The 14,877-nt window shown below is 31.1% G+C and overlaps 1 long non-coding RNA gene across 1 annotated transcript; it reads right to left on the bottom strand.

The window, feature by feature from the left end:
* Positions 1-2,004: 2,004 nt before the first annotated feature.
* On the bottom strand, positions 2,005-10,491 carry LOC143062342 (uncharacterized). Its single transcript, XR_012974701.1, has 2 exons — positions 10,387-10,491; positions 2,005-2,428 (listed from the first exon to the last, which is right to left on the bottom strand). It is a non-coding gene; the product is annotated as an uncharacterized LOC143062342 (long non-coding RNA).
* Between the last annotated feature and the right edge of the window lie 4,386 nt (positions 10,492-14,877).

Below are 14,877 nucleotides of genomic sequence, written 5' to 3' on the forward strand. Positions count from 1 at the left end.
TGCAAGAGGAACAAGGAAACAGAATGGCAGTATCTGGTTTTTTTTTGCATAATTATTAAATATGATCTTTATATATATATGTATATCTTTACAGAAATAAATTACTATAATTTGAAGAAAAACATATCACTTAGTGTCGGTATATGTGTCCAATAAAAAAAAAGTTGACAACTTATTTTAGAATTTACTTTCAGTTTCAGACAAAAAAAAATAACGTTATAAGTCAGTGATATTTATATATTTGTTCTAGAAAAATGTAATTATATGTTGCAGGCTTTTATATTTTTGGTAGAAAACTTCAGTTTTATCACATAGCATTCGAAGATTGCTGTTTGATTTGTTGCAATGTTTTACTATTCAAACACTTTTTAACATATTGATGAATACGAGTTCAACAGTCTAATATATAGTTTCTCTGATAAACATAATTTTGTTCATTAGATGTTATTGTCTCTGAACTAGTTGTCAGTAACTGCGAGTTTTTTCAGATCTGTAATGTATTTTTTGTCTTTTTGTACGAGTACTCTTTCAGGTCCACTCTGTGGTCATTTGTTTTTGGTATGATGTATTACTATTTTTATTCATCTGATGGGGTACACCTTTTCCAACTGATTTTTATAGTTTGTTCTAACGTTGAACTGTTACACCTTTGTTACAGGTTAAGACTGGATTGCGGGCTTACAAGCATGTTGAACCCCGCTAGATTATATATGTGGCTGTAGTTCATTCGTTGTTGTTGGTTTATGTTTGTCATATTTGTTTTTCGTAAATTGTTTTGTTACAACCTAGGTCCTTGGTTTTCTCAATTGATTTGTTTCATATTTTTCATGTCGGGGAATTTTAAAGCCGACCATACGGGACGTTTTTTTTCCCTTAATATTGAAGGTCCTATGTTACCTTAAATTGGTTACATCCACTTTATTTGAACTTTGGTAGATAGTTGTCTCATTGACAATCATACTACATCTACTTAAGTATACAGAAATAAATTCAAATAAATAAAGAATAGATTAAATAAAGGCAACAGCAGTATACCGCTGTTCAAAACTCATAAATCCATGGACAAAAAACAAAATCGGGTAACATACTAAAACTGAGGGAAATGCATGAAATATAAGAGGAGAACAACGACACAACATTAAAATGTAACACACACACACACACACACACACAGAAACGGACTAAGCATTAGACAAAATCCTACGAGAATAACAAATATAACATCAAAACCAAATACATGAATTTGGGATAGATAAGTACCATGACACGTCTTATAGTAATGTGAATTCACACTCAAAAATAAGAGAAAACAAACGACACAACGTTAAAATGTAACACACACAGAAACGAACTATAATATAACAGTGGACATATTCCTGACTTGGTACAGGACATTTTTAAAGGAAAAACCTGGTTTTGTGGCATGCCAAACCTCCCTCTTTTTTGGCCATGTGAAATATAACATTAAAATGACAACACAACATTCAGGACTACAATATAAATAAATAGGAGAACACAATTGACAAAGAAACACACGAATAATAGCTATAAAAAGGCAACAAGTTTAAAATTTTTAATACGCCAGAAGTGCATTTTGTCCACAAAGGACTTACTAGTGACGCCCAGATACAAAGTTGAACAGCATCGAGGACCAAAAGTTCAAAAACATTGTGCCAAAAACGGCCAGGGTTTTCTGTTAAGTACCAGAACAGCCCTATTATTTAGAATAATTTATACTTTCGCAAACAGTAAATTTTATAAAATGACTATACAAAAGATGTATATGATAAAACTGAAGTATTAGCTAATTACAGGAAACAACCGAAATACATTACATAACCCGACAAAATGCAACACATCCGAATAAGTTTAAACCTCAACACCAAGTGACGTCATATTAGAAATTGTAAAAAATGACCAAAAAAAATGACGTCACATTTGAATTTGTAAAACAGATCATCAAAAAATGAAAAATGACGTCACATTTGAATGAATAAGACAGAATTAGGATTGATTTATAAAAGATTATATTTGAACTAAATACTGATATTACATTTAATAACAATGCACATTTCAATACTTATTAATAGCAAACTAAGGTAGCAATTAACTGTATTATATAGCTATGTCCGGTTTGTTTTGAATCTGACTTCAAACGTAAAACATCGTACAGATTACGTTGAACAAAATCAAATCTAATAAATGAAGGCGGTGATTATTTTTTTCTTTATCATAACACATGAATATAATAGGAAGGACGTCAACACATTTGACAAAATCCGATAAGAATTACAAATATAACATTAAACATTTAAACATTTAAACTAAATACATGAATTTGGGATAGATAAGTACCGTAACACGTCTTATGGTAATGCGAATTCACACTCAGCAAAACAGTCACAATCAGGAACAAGTCAAGATCAACCTAGAATTAAAAGATTAGAAATAAGCAAGTATGAATCACTGTCAAATGATGGAAAAATATGAGTCATAGGATAAGCTAAACATTTTAACATCTTCTTCATGATGGGCCTTTAACGTTTGGTTTTTGCTCATTGTTGAATGTCGTATGGCGACCAATAGTTGCTTAAATTCATGTCATTAGGACTTTAGTGGAAATGTGTTTCATTGGCTATTATGCAATCATGTACCAAATTTCCAGTTTTTATGCTTATAACTTTAATGTTAAAAGTTCACATAAAATGTTAGATACTATAGCAAATTACATGTTAGGTATATTGCTAAGTATCAAAACAATGACCCTAACCAGTAGCAGATATAAAACTAAATTAATCCAAAAGTTTTTGATAAAGATCTGTATATTTACATACCACAAAAAGGGATATGTTTCATAAATAAACAGTAGAAATTATTTCCCGTTGTCAAAATATAATCGATTTTGAGTAATGCAGTAAAATATTTTGACCTTTTCAAGGTTTGTTTTTATCTTATAAGGAAAAGTCAAGCGGAAGCTAAGGTTCATTTAGTCCATAGATCTAGTTAGATATTTTATGATTTTATACCTCATTCTCTCAAAGGGAAGAAACGACTTGACAAAGGGTGTCTAAAATTCTTTAATAATTGGTGGTAGTTTATATATAAATAACATACAAAAAATACAGTATGTAAGTACGCAGCAACTCCCTGATGCCATGCACGTGCTGAAAGACTGCATAGCTCTCTACACGGAAGAACCCTCGTTACAACTATTATGGAATACATGTATACTATTTAGGGTTCGAAAAATTGACATGTTGCAAAGCCATTCAACATATTTTTTTTTCGAATTGGCAGTCCTTCTTTCTATTGGATCTACCTTGTTTCATTCATTGCTTTGTTATCGTCCTGAAAATGCCTACAGTTTTTCGACTCCACAAATTAGTTATCAATCAAAATATTAGTTGAAAACAGAGAAAATATTTTAAAGCTTTACTTTTTTTAGAGAAAAATCCTATCCTTAATATTGTAAATGGAAAATATTGATGATTTTGTCATAATTGTTCGAATGAAATCGTGTTTCCGGTTTGATTAAAACTTTCAATTTGTATCAACTAAAACTTGAACCGGCATGATATCAAGATAGATATTTAGAAATATATTGTGTCGTTAGATAAAAAGCGCTCTGAAATGTTTTATTTTGTACATGTCTTTCCTAGGCTCGGCATTTTCTATGAATGCGATGAATCTCCAGTTGTGAACCGGTGCCGAACCACGATTTTTTAAAGGAAAAAAATAAGCAATGTTAGGAGAACATGCAAAAATGTTAATGCATTAACCGTATTAATCCTTCAAGGGGTCGTGCTTCTACAATAAATGTTCCTCCCCCTAAATCCGCATCTGTTGAATTAAAACTGATTTTAATGCTACATATTATTGTAAGTATTATGCTATTAATTCTGTTTCAATACTACCTTGTTTTCGTACATAGAAAAAGCATCCCTATATAACTTGAATCCTTATTTTAAATTAAAATTACGTCAGAGTATATACGCAATAAAGTTGTTTAAAAGCACAACCCAGAAGATCGATTTGGCCAATCAATACAGACGAAGAAATCGTCAGATGATATTAAAACTACAATTTCATCCTGCATAAATAATGTTTATCTGATCAAATTTAAACCATAAATTTTAAATTTAAAACAGCTATACTTAATAAACTAGGGAGTTTTTTTCTGCATAGAAGGTGTTTATTGACAATTTTCACTTACCGTACCCGAGTACATATACAGTCGGAAACCCGGTTGAAATAGAACAAAAGAATCGAAGCTCTTTGTTAGAGAAGGCGATAAATGTGTACTGTATTGTTTACTATAGTGACAAAATTTTAAAAAGTTAATAGAAACAAAGAAAATTACAATTTTCTTCTCAATTACGAGGTGTTTTATTTTAAAAACACCATTTGCATAAGTTTTCAATTTATCTAGTACATAGTTAAGCAAAACAATTAGATTTCAAGTCGACGACATGGGTATCCTTCAAGTTGGATGAAGAAAATGCATAACCTCCGATTTTTTTGAAAAAATTACCACGGACCTATAACATATCAATCTATTAGTTCAAAAATTTTCGTGTCTGCCCTTCCATTATGTTACTCAAGAAAAAATTCCTAAATATGGGTAACAATTGTATCGAAAAGAGAAAATCGAGTGCACCTTTTTATGTTAGGGCGTGTTTGAGTTGAATATTTTGTCTTGATATCGTACAAAGTCAGATTATTTCATACATCGTCTCGCTTCAGATTGTATTATTTTTATATATCAAAGCTACAAATTGACTTTATAACACAAAAAAAATAACAGTACTAAAAGATGAAATATATGGGTCAAGTGAAATACCTATCTAATGAGTTACAAAAACAGAGAAGGTGTGTTCGAATAGCTATTTTTTAATGAAAGTACTTGACGACAGTCTTTCAAGTTGGATGATGAAAATGCATATCTTTGAAAAAATATATTTTTTTGTGTGTGAAAACTAGGGTTTATAGTCTTTATACACTAAAAAAATCTAGTCTGCCCTTCCACGAAATTTTTAATTAGAATTTTTTAAAATGTTTATGAATTTTCGAAAATTCCACCTGACAACCGATCAGACAATAGTTTTAAGTTGAATCAATGCAGACAAGATCATTAACTGATGCTCATTAGCTAGTTGATACATTTGTCTTTTAAAATACAACTGATATATAAGGATCGTAATGGAGCAATGTGGATACATTTATCGGTTTCCATGAGCAAAATTGGTAGCGCGTCATCCCTACAATGGCTTCCATGTCTACGATTGTAAAAAATGAACTGGCGTAATGGGGAGATAATTCTGACGAAGTAGGATCCTGACTGTATATATTTAATGCATTTTAAATCATGTATATAAAACGTAGGTGTATTACTTAAAGGGACTCATTCTAAGGTTATTTACCTAATGAAAAGAAATTGAAGTAAACTGCATCTTTATTTAAATGAATCAACTGTTTATCCTATTTCAAAATGTTAAATTATTTGTATTTAATCAGATTTTTGTTGTTGATTTTATCTTGCCAATACTGTCAACACATCCTGATCGTTCTGATGGTATAACCGCGATTCATGCAATTTATGTGACACCCTATTTGTCTGTTTTAAATATCGACTTATGAGCAATTACCTTTTACAAAATAAGTTGTTCCTAATTTAATATAGACAAAAATTAAATTCAACAAAAAAACATCAATTATTAAGAAAAGTGAAAAGCAAGACGTATGATGAAATTTACAACTTATATTGTCAATAACAGAAAGAGAAATTCGTATCAAAACTTCGTCTTCTTGTAGATATTAATTAAATGAGCAGACAAAACATTCTCAAAAGAATAAACTAAAGAAGATGTACAGTAAACGTCAATGAGACAGCAACCCAAACTGACATTGATATCATTGGTATGAAGACACTTGACGCACGAAACTGGAACTACCTAGATGCATAAGACTTGGTTTATACTTAATTGTTTCGTAAGACCATTGCGTGGTTATTAAATCAAAGCGAATATTAGGAAAGGCAGTAATTTTTAAATAGTTTAGAAAAATTGGAGACTGATATTAAAGAAAAAAGAAGATCAAAGCGTACATACAGAAAAAAATAAATCAAATTGAATGTTAAAATATTTTACAGACGACCAAAGTTTCTGAGTCAAAAGAACCTCATTTGCGATCTTATCTCTGTAAGTACTTTAAAACTTACTAAACATCCGGTAATGTACTCCTGAGTAAAGTTTCTTTAGTTTCATTCAATGGGTGAAAAAAAAACCTGTTTCAAACTGTTAATGACAGTTGTTTTTCATTCGTTTGATGTGTTTGAGCTTTTAATATTGTCATTTTTGAATTTTCCTTGGAGTTTGGTATTTTTGGTTATTTCATTTTATGCATGATAGCTTGTCTTATAAGGTTAAGTTGCGTTGTTAGCTTATAAATTGGCTCGTAGACAAATTCAGCTTCCGCCTTTTCGTTTATTTTGTAATTAATTTAAATCGGGTACAAAATTCCTATTAAAAGTAAATTGTTGCATTCAAAGTCACATTTGGAGGTTTGCTGCACCAAATGACAATATAATTACAATCCTGTTTGAGTTGATATGTTAGTCTCTTTTTATGTTAAGTATCATTTGAATTGACTGAGAAGGAATCGATGAAATAGTTTTTATATGCACGCTTTTGTTACTAATAATCAAAAAGGAAGTGCAAACTTTCAGTACTAAATAACAAAAATTGTTATTGATAAAATATCAGTGGATATAAACCGATTATAAACAGTTGGTTTCTACACAATCAATGTCTTCCAAACGTTTCCGGCATATGTTAATGTGTATACGTGCATTTGATTTAATTTATTACTTACATGTACGATTTGATTCCCTATGGTGCGACCATAGAGCAGTCAACAGCCGAAGGCCACCAAATACATAGATATAGATAATTGACCACTGTGGACCTTATTTTTTGCAATTCCATCCAATTCCATTGATTATATCATTGATTATATCACCCACCCCACCCTTCCCCGAGATTAATTGTACATATTGAACTGGTGGAGGAATACTATTACTCCTATCTAGTGGAGGTGTGCCTTTATTGGCAGAAGTAAGACGGATACAGATAGATTGCTTTATATAGCCTACAACACCAGACAAAATATCTTGATTTGGATCTAAAACATGTGCAAGTCTATATTCAAAAGCAACTACTATACCAAGATGAATTAGAAATGATACTCCTCAGAATAGTTTGAATTGAACAGGGTGTACGACAAGTTGAAAATATATATGTAAACCCATTATGAAATCTTATTAACTCGGATCGCATCTATGTCTTGTGGACGATATAGCATTAGTAAATTAAGATAAAATCACAAATATGTCGAACACCTAATTAAATGGAAAAAATACAATAGTAATAAAAAAGTTCAAACACGTTAAACAAATAAATGACAACTGTCATAATCAGGAGCCGGTACAGATTTTTTTAAAAGTAGTGGTATTGTAGCTAGCTAGACCTCTCACTTGTATATCAGTCACAGAAAATTCCATTATATTGACTACGATATGTCACTGAACCATAACTGGTTATAATTTCGAAAAAAATGAAAACAACACGTTTAATATTTTCTTGCGTCCGAAGCGCTTTTCTGGATTTACCTTCATCAGGAACGTTCAAAGCCAAACATTTGAAATCCGTATATGGATAAGTACCGAAACCGTTGAAGAGCTATATGTTAATAATACCTCGAATAAATAGCCAAATTCCATCTAAAGCCAACTTTGCTCGAGGAGTCGGAATAAGGGTACAACAGTGAACATTGTGTTATAATGTTGATCACCAAACAAAAAACAGGTATGTAGCAAAGAAACACAATAAAGCATATAGACAAAGTTCACCTACAAAAATGAAAGATAATAATACAAACATGTACCATTGCACAATGACGGGATGTTAATGTACGTTAAATGTATGTCTAAAACAAAAAAGAATACTATAACACGTTATCAAGTTGAAAAACAACTTCAGTACCCAGAATCTGTACGTCAGGACCATCATGTATTTTTTTATGAAGTTAAGACGTACTATCTTTAAACAAGATCTTGGTACCTTTCGATGAGGGAATAGATTAAGTGTGTTTTACCAAATAAATTTGAGAAAAATTTTAACATCGGTCATGTGTTTAACCCAAAAAAAAATGGAGAAAGATTTTAACATCGGTCATGTGTTTTACCAGATTTTTGTTAGAAAGATTCTAACATCGGACATACTTATTTTATATGTGTGGTTAAAGAAAAGAACGTCTTGGCATCTTTATATAAATAAAGAGATGGGATATATTTGCAATGAGACAACTATCCACCAAAATTGAAATGAAGTGAATGTAAGCAACTAAAGGCAACTTTGCGGCCTTCAGTAAGGCTGTAGAAGGCCCGGACAAAAACAAACATGAAAAAATTCAATTGAGAAAACTTACAGGCAAATTTATAACAAAACAATTTACGAAAAATTAAAAAATATGCATACAATGAACCACTGATCTACAGGCTCCATATTCCTACTCATCTGGTGTAAATTTTTGATAGAGGATAGTAAGTTTATACCGTCTTCTAGGTTCCAGAACGTATATTGATTGGCAGAAGATATTAACAGACAGCTCTTTTTCTTGTTCGATTATATATTAATTTTTCTGGTGCATATATACTTGAAATGACGTACAATGCATTTGAACAGCCATATTGTTTTTAACTACCCTTTTATCCAATCTATTCTGAATTTGTATTAAACAGGGAAGTTTCTTTTAAATGCCAATGACCTTGCCATCATATATTTGTAAACGTAGATCGTACGAGTTTTATGCCTTGTTTGCAAACATAATTCACCCACTTAAAAATAAAGATTTTGGTAGATGATACATAGCAAATAGTTTGTTTCAAAGGTTTCAGGATCATAATTTAATACGTTAAACGCGCATTTCGTCTACCAAAGACTCATCAGTGACACTCAGATCAAAATAGTTATAAAGCCAAACAAGTACAAAGTTGAAGATCATAGAAGACCCAAAATTCCAAAAAGTAAGGTTAAGGTAATCTATGCCTGGGATCAGAAAATCCTTAGTTTTTGAAAAATTAAAAGTTTTGTTAACTGCAAATTTTTATAAAAATGACCATAATTATAGTTGATGTTCATGTCAACACCGAAGTGCTGACTACTGGGCCGGTGATACCCTATGGGATAAAACGTCCACCAGCAGTGACATCGACCCAGTAGGGAAATAGTTATCAAAAGGTACCAGGATTATAATTTAATACGCCAGACGCGTGTTTCGTCTACATAAGACTCATCAGTGACGCTCAGATCAAAATAGTTTTAAAGCCAATCGAGTACAAAGTTGAAAGGCATTGAGGTAATCTATGTCTTGGGGAAAAATTGAAGCAAAAATATTAAAAAATATTAAAAAATAAAAACAACAAAAACATAACTGAGGAATCGTATGACTCGCCATGTTTTTTTTATGAGCAGAGTCTTAACAGTTCAGTAAACGTCAGAGTATTCAAACTCAGCAATAACCCTATCAAGATTTTTTTTGTATTGCGTTATGGTTGCTTCCTCGCTATCCCAAATTTAGTAATTATCCTTTCCTATTGTTGAAGAAGCAGTTTTGTTTACATGTTTCTTTTTTTAATCTAAGAATGAGGTGATTTTTTTGTTATTAAGTTTGAAGCCATCTATATGAATTTATAAGCAAAGATCAGAGTCTGAACATGTTACAAAGAAACCAATCAACACAATCCTCAGGACAATACCAAAACAAATTCGAAAAAAATCATAAACGACTTATGGCATGCATATGTTGCGTACAAGTTGTAATGTTGTATAAATAAATTATCAGTGTTTATGACTATCTTAAATATATACACGAATATAAGGTCCAATAGTTCAATTGTCTATAAACCTATAATTTATAATTTTATCTTGACTTGTTTAGATGTTTTTTGTTCATGCAAATTATGTTTCTTGTCTACAAGGCTATTAGGATTGCATTTGATTCCGTCAGTGCTTTAATTTTTGCAATGCAGTATAAGGTGTGAGGTTAAGCTAGCTACAAACACAGGATTAACTTATAATTCTCTCTGTAAAATGTCTTCTACCAATTGGGATTACAACAGTTAATATCTTTTCAGATGATGAAATTTATTTCATAATAGAGACTGACCCTTTCTACCATTTTCATAGTCTTTGTTGATTTGGTTTTATCATCAGTAAGTCTAGTATCTCTTATACCTTGTGAATAATACATTGAAAAAAAGGGTAATCAACTGGAGCATCTTTATAAATATACGATGTGTCGTTCGGTTGCTATTTCATTTACATATACCTTCAACTGCCTTTTATCAATATGTACACCATGTACACAATAACTGCATATTAACAATACATGTTGAGATCTTTACAAAAACTGGGAAGTCGACCAGTTTTACCTGAAAACAGGAATCAAAAATCCAAAATATTGTACTTTTACCGATATCACCAGCTGTAAAACACAAACTATTTCCGTGTTGCCAATTATAATTAATTATATACTGAAATGTATCTTGTAAATTATGTTGATTTTCATTGTCCTTTTTTTTTTATTAAGATGAATCTATAAATTCGTATATTTATTAAATCATACATTAAAAACTTTGATTTATAGATTTTGGTGACATAGTTTATTCGTACATTTTAATAAATACAATATATAAGAATGTATTACAAAATAGAATTACCTTCGACCGACTATCGTGGGTGCAAATATATCAAGTGCGTAAAAAAAATCTACAGTGACGTTTGTTTGTCATTCTGATAAAGATAATATACTAAGAAAAGGAAGTTTTAATCGACACATCAAATAACATTGACCTAGAACTATGGGTTCAAGAGTACTTAAAATGTTATGATATACTGGAATGTAAATTGTATGGAGAAGAATTCTAACAGTTCAATAAATGAATGAAAATGCCAAGATATTTTACTGTAATTCTTCTTTCCGTTTTAATTAAATTTTTAGTATTATTAACTTTAGTTTAATAAAACAAGTTCAGAAGAATGATATGTGTAATGCAAACCAATTTAAAATCTTATAAAACAATATATATAGTGAAATATGCATGGCTTTTAAAACGTTCTTGCTTTACCAAATCAAAATAGATGCGTTTCGAGGGAGTCTTATAAGTCCGTTTTAAACTTATAAAAAGTTACAAATGGTACTTTGAGAATCGACATAAATGCTTCATATTTTGTTCTATGTACACTGTAACTGAGGCATGACTTACCAAACTAGACTATTTACCGCATTTGTTATAACATACGCAACACGTCGGTTGCCACATGTGGAGCAGGATCTGCTTACCCTTCCGGAGTACATGAGATCACCCCCAGTTTTTGGTTGGGTTCATGTTTCTTAGTCTTCAGTTTTCGATGATGTGTCTTCTGTACTATTATTAGTCCGTTTGTCTTTTTATTCTTATTTTTAGCCATCTATGAGTTTGACTGTCCTTCTGGTATCTTTCGTCCTTCTTTTACATTTATCAATGTTTTACGCCTCGATAAGGTTTGGTATAAAACTATAAGTAGTTCCCATGTTAAAATGATCATACAGAATGACATGGAGGCCTTATTTCTATCTACTATGTTGGACAAAATTAAGTAGCATGAAACCACCTTAAAAACAGTTGAAACTTAAGGTGTTTAGGAACAAAAACATTGTATAGTCCACCAGTTGCAGTCGTTACAAGTTAAAACCGACAATAAGTCGCATTCTGTAAGGGAGGGGGTGGGATTGTCCATGTATAGTACGAAACCTGTTCTCCCTAACGATTAACCATACAATGATTGAATTCTAAAGACATAACAGGTGACTTTACCTAGCGTATTATGAAGAAATATTGGATAAAAGTTTCCTAATAAGAAACAACTCTCAGTCAAGAAATTTTTTATAGGAAAAAAACAGTACTAAATATCTTAATAATTTATAGATGTAAACTTCATATGCAAGTTTTGATGGAATATTGTTTCATGAAATTAGAAAGCCTCATTCACAATAAAGAAAGAAAGTCATTCCTTTAGTCGCAAAATTAAGTCGCCAACGATTTCAATGTATGAAGAAAATCATAGCTGGAACTCTAAGTTGATACTTACATTATGTTTCCATGAGTTTGCATTATTTCGTGGAATATCAATTCACTTCCGATGTATTCCGACTGTCATACAAGTGAGAGGTTTAGCGCTATAACACGAGGTTCAATCCACCATTTTCTATATAAAAAATGTACCAAGTCAGGAATATGACAGTTGTTGTCCATTCGTTTGATGTGTTTTTGCTTTTGCCATTTGATTAGGGACTTTCCGTTTTGAATTGTCCCTGTAGTTCAGTTTTTTTGTGAGATAACTTTTTGTTAGATTGGGTTGGGATCAAACTTCCCGGCATTGTCAGCTGCGATCCGCTTACTACTCTTTAACAATGAGGTAAAGGAAAATATTTCTGGAACAGTAACGATCACTGTACACAATTTAGGGTTGGAATGGTTTTTTGCATTGAGTTCTTTAGGTTGTTGCTTGTCTTTTTCCGTTGAACGGACGATGTTCTGTATGCAATCTTTTCACTTTTTTATTGTTACCATGAATGTCTTTTCCTGATCGATTTTAGAAATTTGATCATCGGTAAACTACTGTCGACTTATACACCCTCTTTCTAAATGCAACAATTACAGTCAAGATTATTTTCCTTTAACTGTAGTATGTCTGTCTCTATGATATATACAATGTATTTTTGTGTTACCTATTTTGGAATTTCAAATGAATGCATTTGATTTCAAGTTGTACTATCTTGAGGTAAATGTTGACTGTACAAATATAATCTTAACTACAAGGTTTTATTTTAATTACTTTTATCAATAGAACCGTATGAAAAATATGAATAGCTTAAATGTGAAATAATTTTAAAAACAATACAAAAAGTGATTCCTCTATTAACTATTTACCAATATGGTATAGCATCTTTAGTATTTGATTGATGACTATGGTGAAGATCATATATGATTTATCATTTAGTCGGTTAGTTGTTATGAAAGGTACTGGGCTTATAATTTAATACGTCAGACGCGCATTTCGTCTACATGAAATTCATCAGTGATGCTCAGATCAAAATAGTTATAAAGGTGTGCTGCATTGATACATGAAAACGACACAAAAATCACTCAATAAGATGCGCATTTCGACAATTAATGTCTCTTCAGTGATCATCGAGGCAAAATTATTTATCTAAAAATCCAAAAACCAAATACAAAAGTTAAAAGCGCATCTAAATACTGCATAGACATGTCAGAGAGATAATTACAGTACCTAATTCAAATAATCCATAAAGAAGCTAAAGTAATGCTTAGGTACTAGTATAAATATGATTTAAATGACACTCTTTGGCTGTAAGTACATTATCGTAATATCGTATAATGCTACTTTGCTGCGTTCGAGTAAATAGATTGCATAGTCTGTTCTTGCTTTTCACACTTCGACCAATCAATCGATTGAAATATACAAAAATAGTGAAATTAAGAAAAGGAAACCTTATGAATTCACTTCTTAATGCAAAATTATAAAAGTACATTAATACTTGATACAGTCGTTTTCCTGGACTCAAGAGCATGTATTCATTTGTATGTCATTTTTAAAGGAAAAAAGTTTTTATCGTTCCTGATCTCATAAAAGTTATGTAATGTGCATGATGTAATTTCAGACATCATTTTAGTGGATACTAAATGACTGATTACTTGTAAACATATATATTTATTTCCGGGATAATTAAGCAGTCGTTCACCTTGTTTGATCCATTTGTCCATTAATAGTGTTGTCTAGAATCAAGAGGTCTGACTATTATTGGTGGTATGTCGTTTTCCCTTGACACATAAACAGATACAGATATATTAATATATAATTCTTTTCTAGTAGAAAGGTCAACATTATATAAAGTCATTTGTCTTTTGATATCTAAATCCTGTGTAATTTTAACTAAATTATAAGTAGCATATAGTAGAACACATTTTTTTTAAATAATTATCCATAAATTAAACTTTTAATGAAAATAAGTTTCTCTCGTGTAACACGGTCAACGTCAGTTCTCTGCATCTTTGAATATAAATGAATTCAATTTAGGATAATGTCATTTAATGAGACATTTGTGACAAGATGTATTTTTTTTTTATTTCATATTCTAAATACTCTAGTTCAAGGAAAGCTTGTTCGCAACCTAGAATTCTGAGTGGGTCAAGCGTTTAATTAAAATTTATGCGAGAATATGCGAGATTTGGTTGAACTGGGGGCAAAGTCATATATGGTACACATCACTATTCGGTGTTTAATAGGCGTTTATTAGGACGCCTGCCGCTTTCCCGTTTACCTGTGAAGTCGTTGAGTGTCATCTGTTCTTTGTTTGTTTATGTTTATGTGTAATAAAGTAAAATAAATAATATTTTGAAAAATTTCGGGGCATAGTGTTCAAAAATTACGGGAGAAAATTGGAAAAGAAATTTGAAATTACTGCTTGCAAATAGCCAAAACGAAATGTTTGATAAAAAAGGAACGAGGTCCTTCAAGTCCCTGGAAGCTGTTAAGAACTTTGAAGAAGTTTATGTGCAGAAATATAATTTTTTGTCGATTGAGAATAATTTCCAGAAACATGCTGGCGTAATGGCATTATTATGCAATGAATTCAATAAAAAATAAACATCATGGCTTCATAAATGTTAAGTTTTCAATATTGTATAAATAATCTGACCGTTAAACCATGGTACAGTATATATACGTTCCTTGTTCAAACCATAATAAAATAAGT

The sequence above is a fragment of the Mytilus galloprovincialis genome, chromosome 2 (assembly GCF_965363235.1).
Source record: "Mytilus galloprovincialis chromosome 2, xbMytGall1.hap1.1, whole genome shotgun sequence".
Classification (NCBI taxonomy): domain Eukaryota; kingdom Metazoa; phylum Mollusca; class Bivalvia; order Mytilida; family Mytilidae; genus Mytilus; species Mytilus galloprovincialis.